The sequence below is a fragment of the Alligator sinensis genome, unplaced genomic scaffold (genome assembly GCF_000455745.1).
Source record: "Alligator sinensis unplaced genomic scaffold, ASM45574v1 scaffold1224_1, whole genome shotgun sequence".
Taxonomy (NCBI): domain Eukaryota; kingdom Metazoa; phylum Chordata; order Crocodylia; family Alligatoridae; genus Alligator; species Alligator sinensis.
The window spans coordinates 583,054-593,460 of record NW_005842626.1 but is presented as its reverse complement, the minus strand read 5'-3'; the positions used below and the strand labels follow the sequence as shown (position 1 = coordinate 593,460).

The window sequence follows — 10,407 nt, the reverse complement described above, 5'->3', positions numbered from 1 at the left end:
TGATGCCCAGGAAAAAGCAAACTTGCTAAATGGGTACTTTGCATCAGTTTTTCACCAGTCCCATGGGATGCCCCTGCCCACTATGGGACAGGGAGGTCCAGGTGAGGGAGATTCCTTACCCTCCATCAATGCTGACCTCGTGAAGGAACACCTTGAGAGGCTGGATACCTTCAAGTCAGCTGGCCGTGACAATCTACACCCCAGGGTACTCAAGGAGCTGGCAATCATCGTAGCTCAGCCCCTGGCATGGATCTTCGAGAACTCCTGATGCTCTAGTGAAGTGCCCGAAGATTGGAAGAAAGCCAATGTAGTGTCTATCTTCAAGAAAGGGAGGAAAGTGGATCCGGCAAACTACAGGCCCTTCAGCCTGACCTCTATCCCAGGGAAGATATTTGAAAAGATCAAAGAGGCCATTCTTAACAGACTGCTGACGGCAACATCCTGAGGGATAGCCAGCATGGGTTTGTTGCGGGTAGGTCTTGCCTCACCAATCTTATTTCCTTTTACGACCAGGAGACCTATCACCTGGACAAGGGAGAAGAGATTGATGTCATATATCTTGACTTTAAAAAAGCCTTTGATCTGGTATCCCATGATCACCTCTTGGCAAAACTGGCTAACTGCATCATCAGCCCCACCACAATCCACTGGGTGGGGAATTGACTCTGTGGTAGGACCCAGAGGGTGGTGGTTGATGGAAGTCAATAGTCATGGTGCCCTGTGACCAGTGGGGTCCCTCAAGTCTCTGTCCTTGGTCCTATACTATTTAACATCTTCATTAATGATGTAGACATTGGTGTCAGAAGTGGACTGGCCAAGTTTGCCAATGACACCAATCTCTGGGGTAAAGCATCCACACCTGAGGACAGGAAGGTGATCCAGGCAGACCTTGACAGGCTCCGGAAATGGGCGGATGAGAACCTGATGGTGTTTAACACTGAAAAATGCAAGGTTCTCCACCTTAGGAAGAAAAAGCTGCAGCATGTTTATAGGCTCGGCAGTGCTACGCTGTCTAGCAAGATTAATATGAGCTTTCAATGTGATGCTGTGGCTAGTAAAGCGAGCAAAATGCTGGCTTGCATCCATAGATGCTTCTCGATCAAATCCCAGGACATCATTGTCCCATTGTACTTGTCCTTGGTGAGGCCGCAGCTGAAGTACTGCGTCCAGTTTTGGGCTCCACAATTCAAAAAGGATGTGGAGAAGCTTGAGACAGTGTAGAGGAGAGCCACATGCACGATCAAGGGTCAGGAAAACAGACCTTATTCTGAGATCCATGGGACTCTTCAGCCTGGAAAAGCGCAGGCTCAGGGATGATCTGGTGGCCACCTATAAGTTTATCAGGGAGCTCTCCAAGGGATGACAAAGTCAAACTCCTCCATGATCATTTCAGAATGGACATAAGGAAGAACTTCTTTACTGTCCCAGCCCCCAAGGTTTGGAATAGACTGCTGCCGGAGGTGGTTCAAGCACCTACTTTGAACACCTTCAAGAGACAATTGGATGTTTATCTTGCTGGGATCCTATGATCCCTGTTGACTTCCTGCCCCTGGGGCAGGGAGCTGGACTCGATGATCTTCCAAGGTTCCTTCCAGCCCTAATGTCTTTGAAATCTATGAACTGTAAAGCTTATTGTTAGCCAAGTGACAGAAGTCTAAATTTAATGATTGTGACCCCAACTTCATTGGTGGTCCACACACATCATCCACAATATACAGGGGTGAATGAATATAAGTCCAGATCAAGAAGTTGGTAAACAGTAGGTTTGCAAGAAATTGCTCCTAACTTTTCACCCATGACAATTCAGTTTCAGGTGCATAAAAGTTCCTGTGCAAAGCCGTTTTTTTCAGAGGATAAGAACTTGAATGTAAAACCAGAAAGAAGGTGGTCTTCATTGAAAAAATACTTAAATCTGAAGTTGCTTACATTTTTTACTCCACTGTAAGCAGACATAGCATCTGGTTCAGTACAAAGAATTCTCTCAAATTTTAATTTATTGTGTATGAAACTAAGATATAGGTTAGGAGTAAAGAAAGCAAGCAAACTTGTAAAGTGCTCAGTGCCAAAGTAGGGGGGGAAAGGGCCAGAATCTAGATTGAAGTGAAGTGTTAAGTTCAGTGATTTTTTTTTCTTTTCAGAGGTTCTATATTTAAGAATATCACAATCATTCGGGAATCTTTCTTTCAAGAATAAAATTGTGTTTTTAAAAAATATCTTCAATTTTCACCTGATTAAAAATTGTATTTCACTTTTCAGTGGTCTGATTTAAGTGCATGTAAAGTATGTCTTTAATAGTTGCTTACTAATTAGTAAGTTTATATGTATTAGTTCAGATAAATACCACTAAACAAAAGTAAAATAGATTGTCTCATCTATAGAGAAATTTATCTTCTTTTGCTGGAATTTGTTTTTGAGAACTCCTTAAAAGATCTTTTATATGGCCCTAATAAGTAATACTACATATTTCTGTATGTAGGACAACTTTTGGCAAAACTTTTTTTTTTAAAAGTGGTCAAAACTCAAATAAAACCAGGGCAGCTTAAACTAGCAGCTAAAACTATAGTGATCAAAACTGTTCAAATGTGGTGTGAACAGTACTTTAACAAGAAAATCCCATTAGGATGTTTATGTTTTAGCAGGCTCATAGTTCAAGTCTTTTTCCATAAGAGTCCTCCTTGACAGAAAATGCTAGGAAATACAGTTGGTTACTATTTAAATTAAGTGATGAAATAAAGTCTTAAAGATGGGTGGGAGGTATAAAAGGGTACAAGAGAGGATGCCTTTTAAAAAACTAGAAATAGAATATTGAAATGTGGCTATGTTGTTTTGAGAGGTGCCCATGAATGAAAAATAGCCCCAAATTTAGAAGTAACATGATCCCATCTGTGAGAGTGATGATTGACCCTGGTTCCTTCAGGAGAGTAGAGCTGTCTTCATTCTGAGCCTTGCTAGCTGAGCAGGGGCACATGTTTAATAAGAAACGTTCTCTTAGGAGAGAGAAAAGGAGGTGGGAAGAAGAGGATTGTATTTGCTCTCAGTTCAACAGCTAATTAAACATTTTTATGTGGAACAGGTGCTGTGCTGAGCCAAATCCTCCAAAGCTTGAGATTGCTTGCCGTGCTGCCAGTGGATCAGTCTTTCATACTACAGGTGTTGCTTTATTATAGAGTTTGCCTGTAACCTGAGCTGGCTTTGTTTATTGTTAATAAAATATGAGCTGCATATCTTAGTTTGGCTTTGTGGCGAACTTTTTTTGTATACAGCAACAGAATGGGCCATTTCTTATTCTCCAGGGCTAGAATTAAAAATCCTAATTTAACTGCTTAGTTTCCTCCATCTGTTGATACACTACAAATATTTGAGTCTGTGTAGGAAATCTTTTAACAGACTTGAGAAAGTTCTCTGTCTTGGTCACTGTAGGCTGAAAGCTCTTCTTTCAGTAGGCTTTGTTCTATAAATCATTTATCTTGTGCTTTAAAAAATAAACTAATCTACTTTTCCCCTTAAGGTTGTTGGTCTTGCATATATTTTGTTTTTTTGGCAGAGTGCCATGAATTAATTGGGCTGGAGCAATATACATTCTGAATGCCTCTCTTTTTTCTAATATAAAATACTTTATATAGTGGCTACAACATTTTTTTCTGTAAAACTTTGAGAAAATAAATTGATTTCAAACATTTGTTGTTTTTAAACTTTCCCATCAAAATCATTGGAAATCATTTCTTATGGTCTATGGCAGTGACTCATTAAAGCAACTAGTAATACCACACAAAACAATTAGAAGAGGATGTAGTTAGCATTAACTGCCTTTCCTGTGATTGTCAGTCATTCTCTCTTATGTTTCACTGAATTGACTCCATATCTGCCGTCCCTCACCCTAGCAGGTTTTCCTTCTGTTTGGCGGCTATTCCCCTAAATTTAATCCACAACTATTTCATTCTGTTTGCCCTCAGATGTTTCTCGTCCCCAGATCTAACAACTCCAGCAGGGACTCTGTCATCCCCCTCAACCCTCCCTCCTACCTTTCCTTCTTATGAAGAAAGTGTTTTAAAAGACTTCTATGCTTGTTGAAATGGAGAGAGACCTTGAACACCTTTGGAAGCTACTAGACACTTGCATAGGAAAATCAGAATAGGATTAGCTAGTTTTTCTCATGCCAGCATCACCACTGAAGTATAAACCATTTCATCTACAGGTCAGTTTACTATCTTCAAGATTTCTCAGGCAAGAGGTGGCAAAGTAGCTAAGACAGACTGGGCGTGTCTACACATTAATGTGCTGAAATTATGGTACATTAATTTTAGTACCTGTAATAACAGTACTAATTTGGTGTGGCATAATTGTTGCTACTATGCATTAGTGCATATGGACACTTTCTTAATCATGTTAATGTGCATTAAACTAAATCTACTGCACGTTAGCACAGGTTTTGCCTACCACGCTAATGTGCAGTAGAATTAGTCTTCTGCATGTGAAGCATCTCGTGTAGATGCACCCATTGAGTGGAAAACTGACACACACAGCCCTTACTAGATACAAGATTCACATCTCTTCGCCCACTAATCTCAGGAATTGAACCTCTTTGACAGATGATCAACCTACCAAAATCTCTCCAGTAGTCTCATCCCAGCAGTTTAGTGTTGCATTCAGCATATCATTCTGTATACAAAATTGGCTGGCTGCTCTGAATAGTTTTCTAACTTCCCCGGTCAATAGTCAGTCCAGGAAATGTGAGTTTTTTTCATCAGTTCTTTGTAGCCATGACTAGGACAGAAGAGAAGTTCTTCCATCTCATCCCTTGGATATCTAATACTATCCTCTGGGCATTTGAACTTGACATTCAACTTCAGGTTCTTTAATATTCTCACCCATGCCTGCACTGAGCTTCTTGTCTTGAGTATGCCAGTACATTTTGACTAAAAATCGGAGTGGTATAGCTTCAGATTTACTTGTAAAGTTGGTCACCTAAGTACCACAGGTGGTACATACCATATTCTCTTGGAATATAACATGACCAGGTTTTGAAAAGGCAGCAAGAAGAAAACAAATCTTAGTCTAGAAAAGTAGCTGAGTAGGAGCAGGTAGGGACTGCTGCCAGCCCTATGCTGGATGGGACCCATGGACCATGTGCTTGGTCTGGGGCCTCTTGTCAGTTCTGACTGCGGACTGACCCCACATACTGGTCCATCTGGGGTGGGGCCATGTCATCTGCTTGGGGGACTCCCCTAGGGTCTGGAAATTTGGTGATGGAGTGGTGGCAGTGTTAATTGTGTTAATTGCCATTGTGCCCCCACTGCCAAATATGTGAGAATCCATATTTCTTGCATATAAATTACACCCCAATGTCCCCTAGCTAGTTTGCGGAAAAAACACATTTTATGTGAGAAAATACAGTAATACCTTGTAGTTCCCCAATGGTTTCTGTAAATAGCCTCTCCAAAGTAAATAGTAGGCTGTGTTTCACAACATCCTTCTTACCATTATATTGCTGCTCAGCTTTAATATGAAGATAATCTTTACAAGTAACTGCAACTAGAGTATAAAATATTGTTATTTTTCTCAAAATTATTGTGACAAGAGATGCAAAGGAATAGGCCTACTCCTTGCTTTCAGATACCATGGCAATTGAGAATCTGTTGGAATTCTGTTTTGATACTGGGCATCTGTCAGACTGCAAACTGGCAGAAAGGCAGTGGGACTCCATTACGTTTTCTGCTATATTTTGTTTCCATATTGAACTAATACCCACAGCAGGTGATAGGAGACATTCCTGCACTGCTACAGCAGTTAACAATTGAGGGTTATTAAACTTCATCCAGTCAAATAGAGCACTCCTGCTTAGAGATTAATTTTGCACATAGCAAAAAGGGCCGGTAACTAAACAGATTCCCAGGTAGGGTATTTAATTGTGTGGAAAAACTCTTCAACAGTTCACCTGATAAAAGGGAAGCTGCCAGAGGGGAACTCTAACCATTTGTAGAGACCAGAAGGACACTGCAGTGGTCAGAGGAAGATTCCATGATTCAAAGGAGTAGTCATGTACGTGAGAAAAAGCACCTCCTTAAAGTAGGGTTTTCAAGCATATGGTCTGTGGGTTGGATCTGGCTCATGGGTCGCTTGACTGACACCACATACCAGTCTCAGCCCAGAACTCTGCATGCAGCATGTGGGGTGGAGCTGACTGTGTGCCCTGCATGCAGCACAGGGGGTATTCCAGAATGTGCACTACTCCAGCCCCTCATACCACATGCAACCTGCTCTGGCCCCAGGCCTCACAGGGCCAGACCAGGGTTTGCACTGCCCGTGATGCGTAGGCTGCACCTGGCACTGCATGCAGCACAGGGGGTCTGGGGCATGGGCTGTTGTAGTTCCCTGGACCAACCCCCTGTGCTGCCTGCAAGGCTGAATCTAGCCTGCATGCTGTGGGTAGTGCACACCACATGCTTGTGCCATATGCAGTGAGCCCTGGGGCTGGCATGTGCTAGATGCAGTTTGTGCGGACAGATGAGTTTGACATTCCTGCCTTAGACGATCGTGCCCTAGGAATGTTGAACAGTGGCAAGGAAACAGACAGATAATGGTATACAGGCTTTTGAAGCACATCTCTAGAATAGTTGTGCACTGCAGGTTGCCATAAGAGGGTGGTGTGTTTAAGCAAAAGTGATGTGTTGTGAGGACTGGCACTGGTCTTGGGGGTCTTGGGGGAGGGGGGGGGGGCTCAACTGAGCTGTAGTCACAACTGCATGTTTTTATTAAGAAATAATAAAATTAAAAGATCATATAAGAACTTGGCCACAAAAAATAGACATGGGAATCAAGTCCTGAAACTGGATTTAATGTCCTGGATGTCAGTTGTTTTCATGATCCAGGCTTCTGAACAAACCTGGGTTTGTGAATAGTGGCCAGCCATTAAATTATTGGCCAGTTCATTTAAAAAGCAACTAAATACCTACAGTGGCAAGATATACAAAGAGCCAAATTCTGGCTTGAGTTGTACATAGTGCAACCCTTCTTCAGTCAGAGGGCTCCTATTGCTATTAAAATTGGGAATAAATTGATTTTTAAATTGCAGGCATCAAGCACTTCTTTCTTTGAAAAGTAGAGGTGTATTCATTTTCCACTGTTGGCTTCCCCCTTATGCCAGAAATCTCTTTAAAATCATGTATTCTGAGAGGTCCTGTTCTGTGACAGAAAAGGGAGATAATAACCCAGCTGTCTCTCCCATCCTTTTTTTGTATGTGCTCACTGCTAGACTATATAAACACTGTTTTGTGGGATATTAGATAAAGATGGGAGTTTCCCATTGGATTTTCCTTCCAAATTTCTCCCAAACCTTTGTATCTCAAGATCAGGTGGTTGATTGCTCATTTTCTATCCCCAGCTCTCTTGTTCCTACACAGTGGCTAGGAACATGTGACTCACTGTAGTGTGTGGGAGTGTTTGCAGGGAAAAACAGCAGCCTTTTGGAATGTTCCAGGCAGCAGGGAGTGAGGGGTTGATAAAGCGCTCCTACCATAAGTCTTGTAAACTCTGGAGCAAGGTTTGCATCCTCCACTGAGGCTGGCTGACTGTGCAGCAATACTCCCATCAGCCATGGTCCAGTGCAGTACAGCACTAATTACAAAGGTCACTTGTGTACTTACTTCTTCCACCGTGCACCTCCTTTTGGCCTGGGCAATGTGGTTTCTGCTACCCAGACTTATGTCTGTTGGACTCCACTGTCTTAGCCTACCACTCTAGCCCATGATTCCTTAGGCACCTGGCAGGTATTACACTTAAGATGTGATTGATCAGTTAATTGTATCTTAAATAGTAACTGGGCCACATGTTAATGCAAAATGTGCATAATAGTTTTGTGGCTGGTTCCTATGGCACCTTACATTTGAACCTGTGGTCAGGCTCAGCTGATTGGGACTCTTGGCCTGGGGGCACATCAGAGCCCTTGATTCCAATGCAATCCCAAGGCTGGGAGCAACAGCTGATTGGGGCTCCCAGCCTCAAGGGTTCCAATATTTCTCAGAGGCTGGGAGTGCCAATCAGCTGCCTGGTTCACTACTTGTGTTTCAGGCTCCCCCTGCACCAGCAATATGGTGCAATTGGGATCTGATCCCCAGTCCCACAATTCTGCCTCCTGCCATGCACGTGTACCATTTAATTGAACATCTGCCAGGGCCCTTAGTCTCCCTAGCCTGTCACATTGCCCCACCAGGGATATCGAGCTGCAGCCCTGGAGTTCCTTCTTGCATGCTGGCCTGAGTCCAACTGACAGCCTTTCCTGGCCTGTTTCTTATCTGTCCCTAGAGCTGGTTGGAGCTGGAGGTAACTGCCCTTAAAAGGACATTTACTTCCCATAGCATATCCCTTACTCACTCAGACTAGCGCTCCGTTAGGGAAGCCTGTCATAAGGACAGTTGTCACAGCCCAATAATAGTTGGCCAGATCTGAGAGAAGGTTCTAGAGATTTCTGGGTTAGATCATGGAGAAGATTTATTTAAACAACCGTGTTTAACAACAAAGGGATGGTTACAAAAAACAATAAAACACAAAATGTAACTATAACATACAATAACACCACAAACATAAACATATATCAATGGCACTTATTGGTCAGAGCCAGATGCCAAGCGTACACGCTTTCTGTCCAATTAGGCTTTGTTAGCCTCGCACAAGTCAGGCATCCCCGAGTTTGTGAGCTGACTCTGGCCAGTGAGGCATGGTCCAGTGCGATCCTCGTCGTGACCTCAGCCTCTGACTGATCGAGTCAAAGGTGATGGTCCCAGTGTCGATCTCGAATGTCTCCACCGCTGTTTGGGCGCGCTGAGACTTTATACTGTTGGCTGAGCCACTCACAATCTTAGGTTTTGAAGCATGCCCTTATTTGGAAGATGCCGTCCCTTATGGATACAAGCCTCAGAAAGCGCACATCATCGCTTAGGAGAAAATGCATAGTCGTTTACCTGAAAGACTGAGCTATGGAAATTCCCATGGAAATTCCCCAAACCCCACTGGGAATTCCCCCACATTCCACTCCCCGACTTAGCATTTTCTACAGGGCGATGACTTTGACTTCGTTTTTGTTGAGTTGGTCATCCTCAACTGTGGCTAGATGTGCATAGGCCACCTGAAAATTTTGTACCTTTTTAAACAATCAACCCCTTATACATATCAACCCCTTAAACATATGCCATTAGCCTGTATATATGCATATAATAATGGCTATAAGAAAAACCCAGGTTTCAGGTTACGCCAGCCAATTTAATATCCCTCCCAGAGTGAACCACTCATACCAGCCTCTTTCACACACTCTCACTTGAACAATTTGTGATCCTATTTGCATTATGGTGTCCCCTTGCCAATATACCCTAAGGAGCTCTTTATCTGTTTGGTCAGTATGTTCTAACAATTGGGCTACTGATTTCCCAGACAGCAGGGGTCTCTCTTCATACCAGTTGCTCATAATGCTTTGCCATCTGCGGAGGGCTGTGAAATTTAGCCATTCCTCAGTAGAGTTGAGGATTATTGGAGCATGGTAGTGTGAGGCATCACAGGAGTCCTTTCCTGACTGTTGTGTGGCCCACCAGGTTGATGAATTTACTGGCACACATCCGGAACAGTTGTGTAATTGGGAACCTGACAGGTATGCCGTGATATTGGGAGGTAGGGCCCAACACGCGTAGGTCTGGTTGGTAAGATAGACCCATTCTTTGATTGGTTGAAGGTTCTGGACCCAGAAGGTGAGAGGGCAGAGACGGACTACCGTGCACCGAATTCCACCTTGGATACCCTGTGGGGCACAGGATTCTAAGTCTACAGGCTGCATTGAACTCTCCTCAGTCCACTGGGGGGCCGGGAGCCATTTTCCTATAGGGGGACATTGGAGTTTTGTTAACCTTTGCTTTTTGGTTCCACCAATACATGTGATCACCCACAAGTTGCCCTGGTTGGCTATTTTGAGGGGAAAACTGCCCTCCCCTGGCGGTTGGGTTAGAATGGTGGTTTGCTGTTCAAGGGTGGCTAGGCTTACATGGGTAGCACAAAACATACAGCGGATGGGTGTGGAAAGGGTATTGTCCCAGGGACGTGGGGGTTAGAAGGGTACCCCGGGGCCAGACCAGGGGGGGAGTAATCACCTACTTACCCCACACAGAGGCCGGAGCGAGTAGGGACACGCGCACGGGGAGACCGCCAGCACGGTTTGTGAGCCGCGCTTATATCCAGCTGGGGCCGGGCGACGCCAGCGGGAGACGCCGCCTGGCTGAGATAAAAGGCGGCCCCGGAAACAGGGCCGAGGAGGAGGCGGGGAAAGCCCGCAAGGAACCCCGAGAGCGGGACCCGTGCCAGCGGGCCCGACGGGGTCAGCTGAGGCAGCGGAGCTGACTGCAGCGGCTGGCGGGGGGGGGGCGCGGG

At 44.3% G+C, this 10,407-nt stretch overlaps 1 long non-coding RNA gene across 1 annotated transcript; it reads right to left on the bottom strand.

The window, feature by feature from the left end:
- Window positions 1–8,469: 8,469 nt before the first annotated feature.
- On the bottom strand, window positions 8,470–10,305 carry LOC106722756. The gene is made up of 2 exons (XR_001358761.1): window positions 10,139–10,305; window positions 8,470–9,861 (listed from the first exon to the last, which is right to left on the bottom strand). It is a non-coding gene; the product is annotated as an uncharacterized LOC106722756 (long non-coding RNA).
- Window positions 10,306–10,407: the final 102 nt, after the last annotated feature.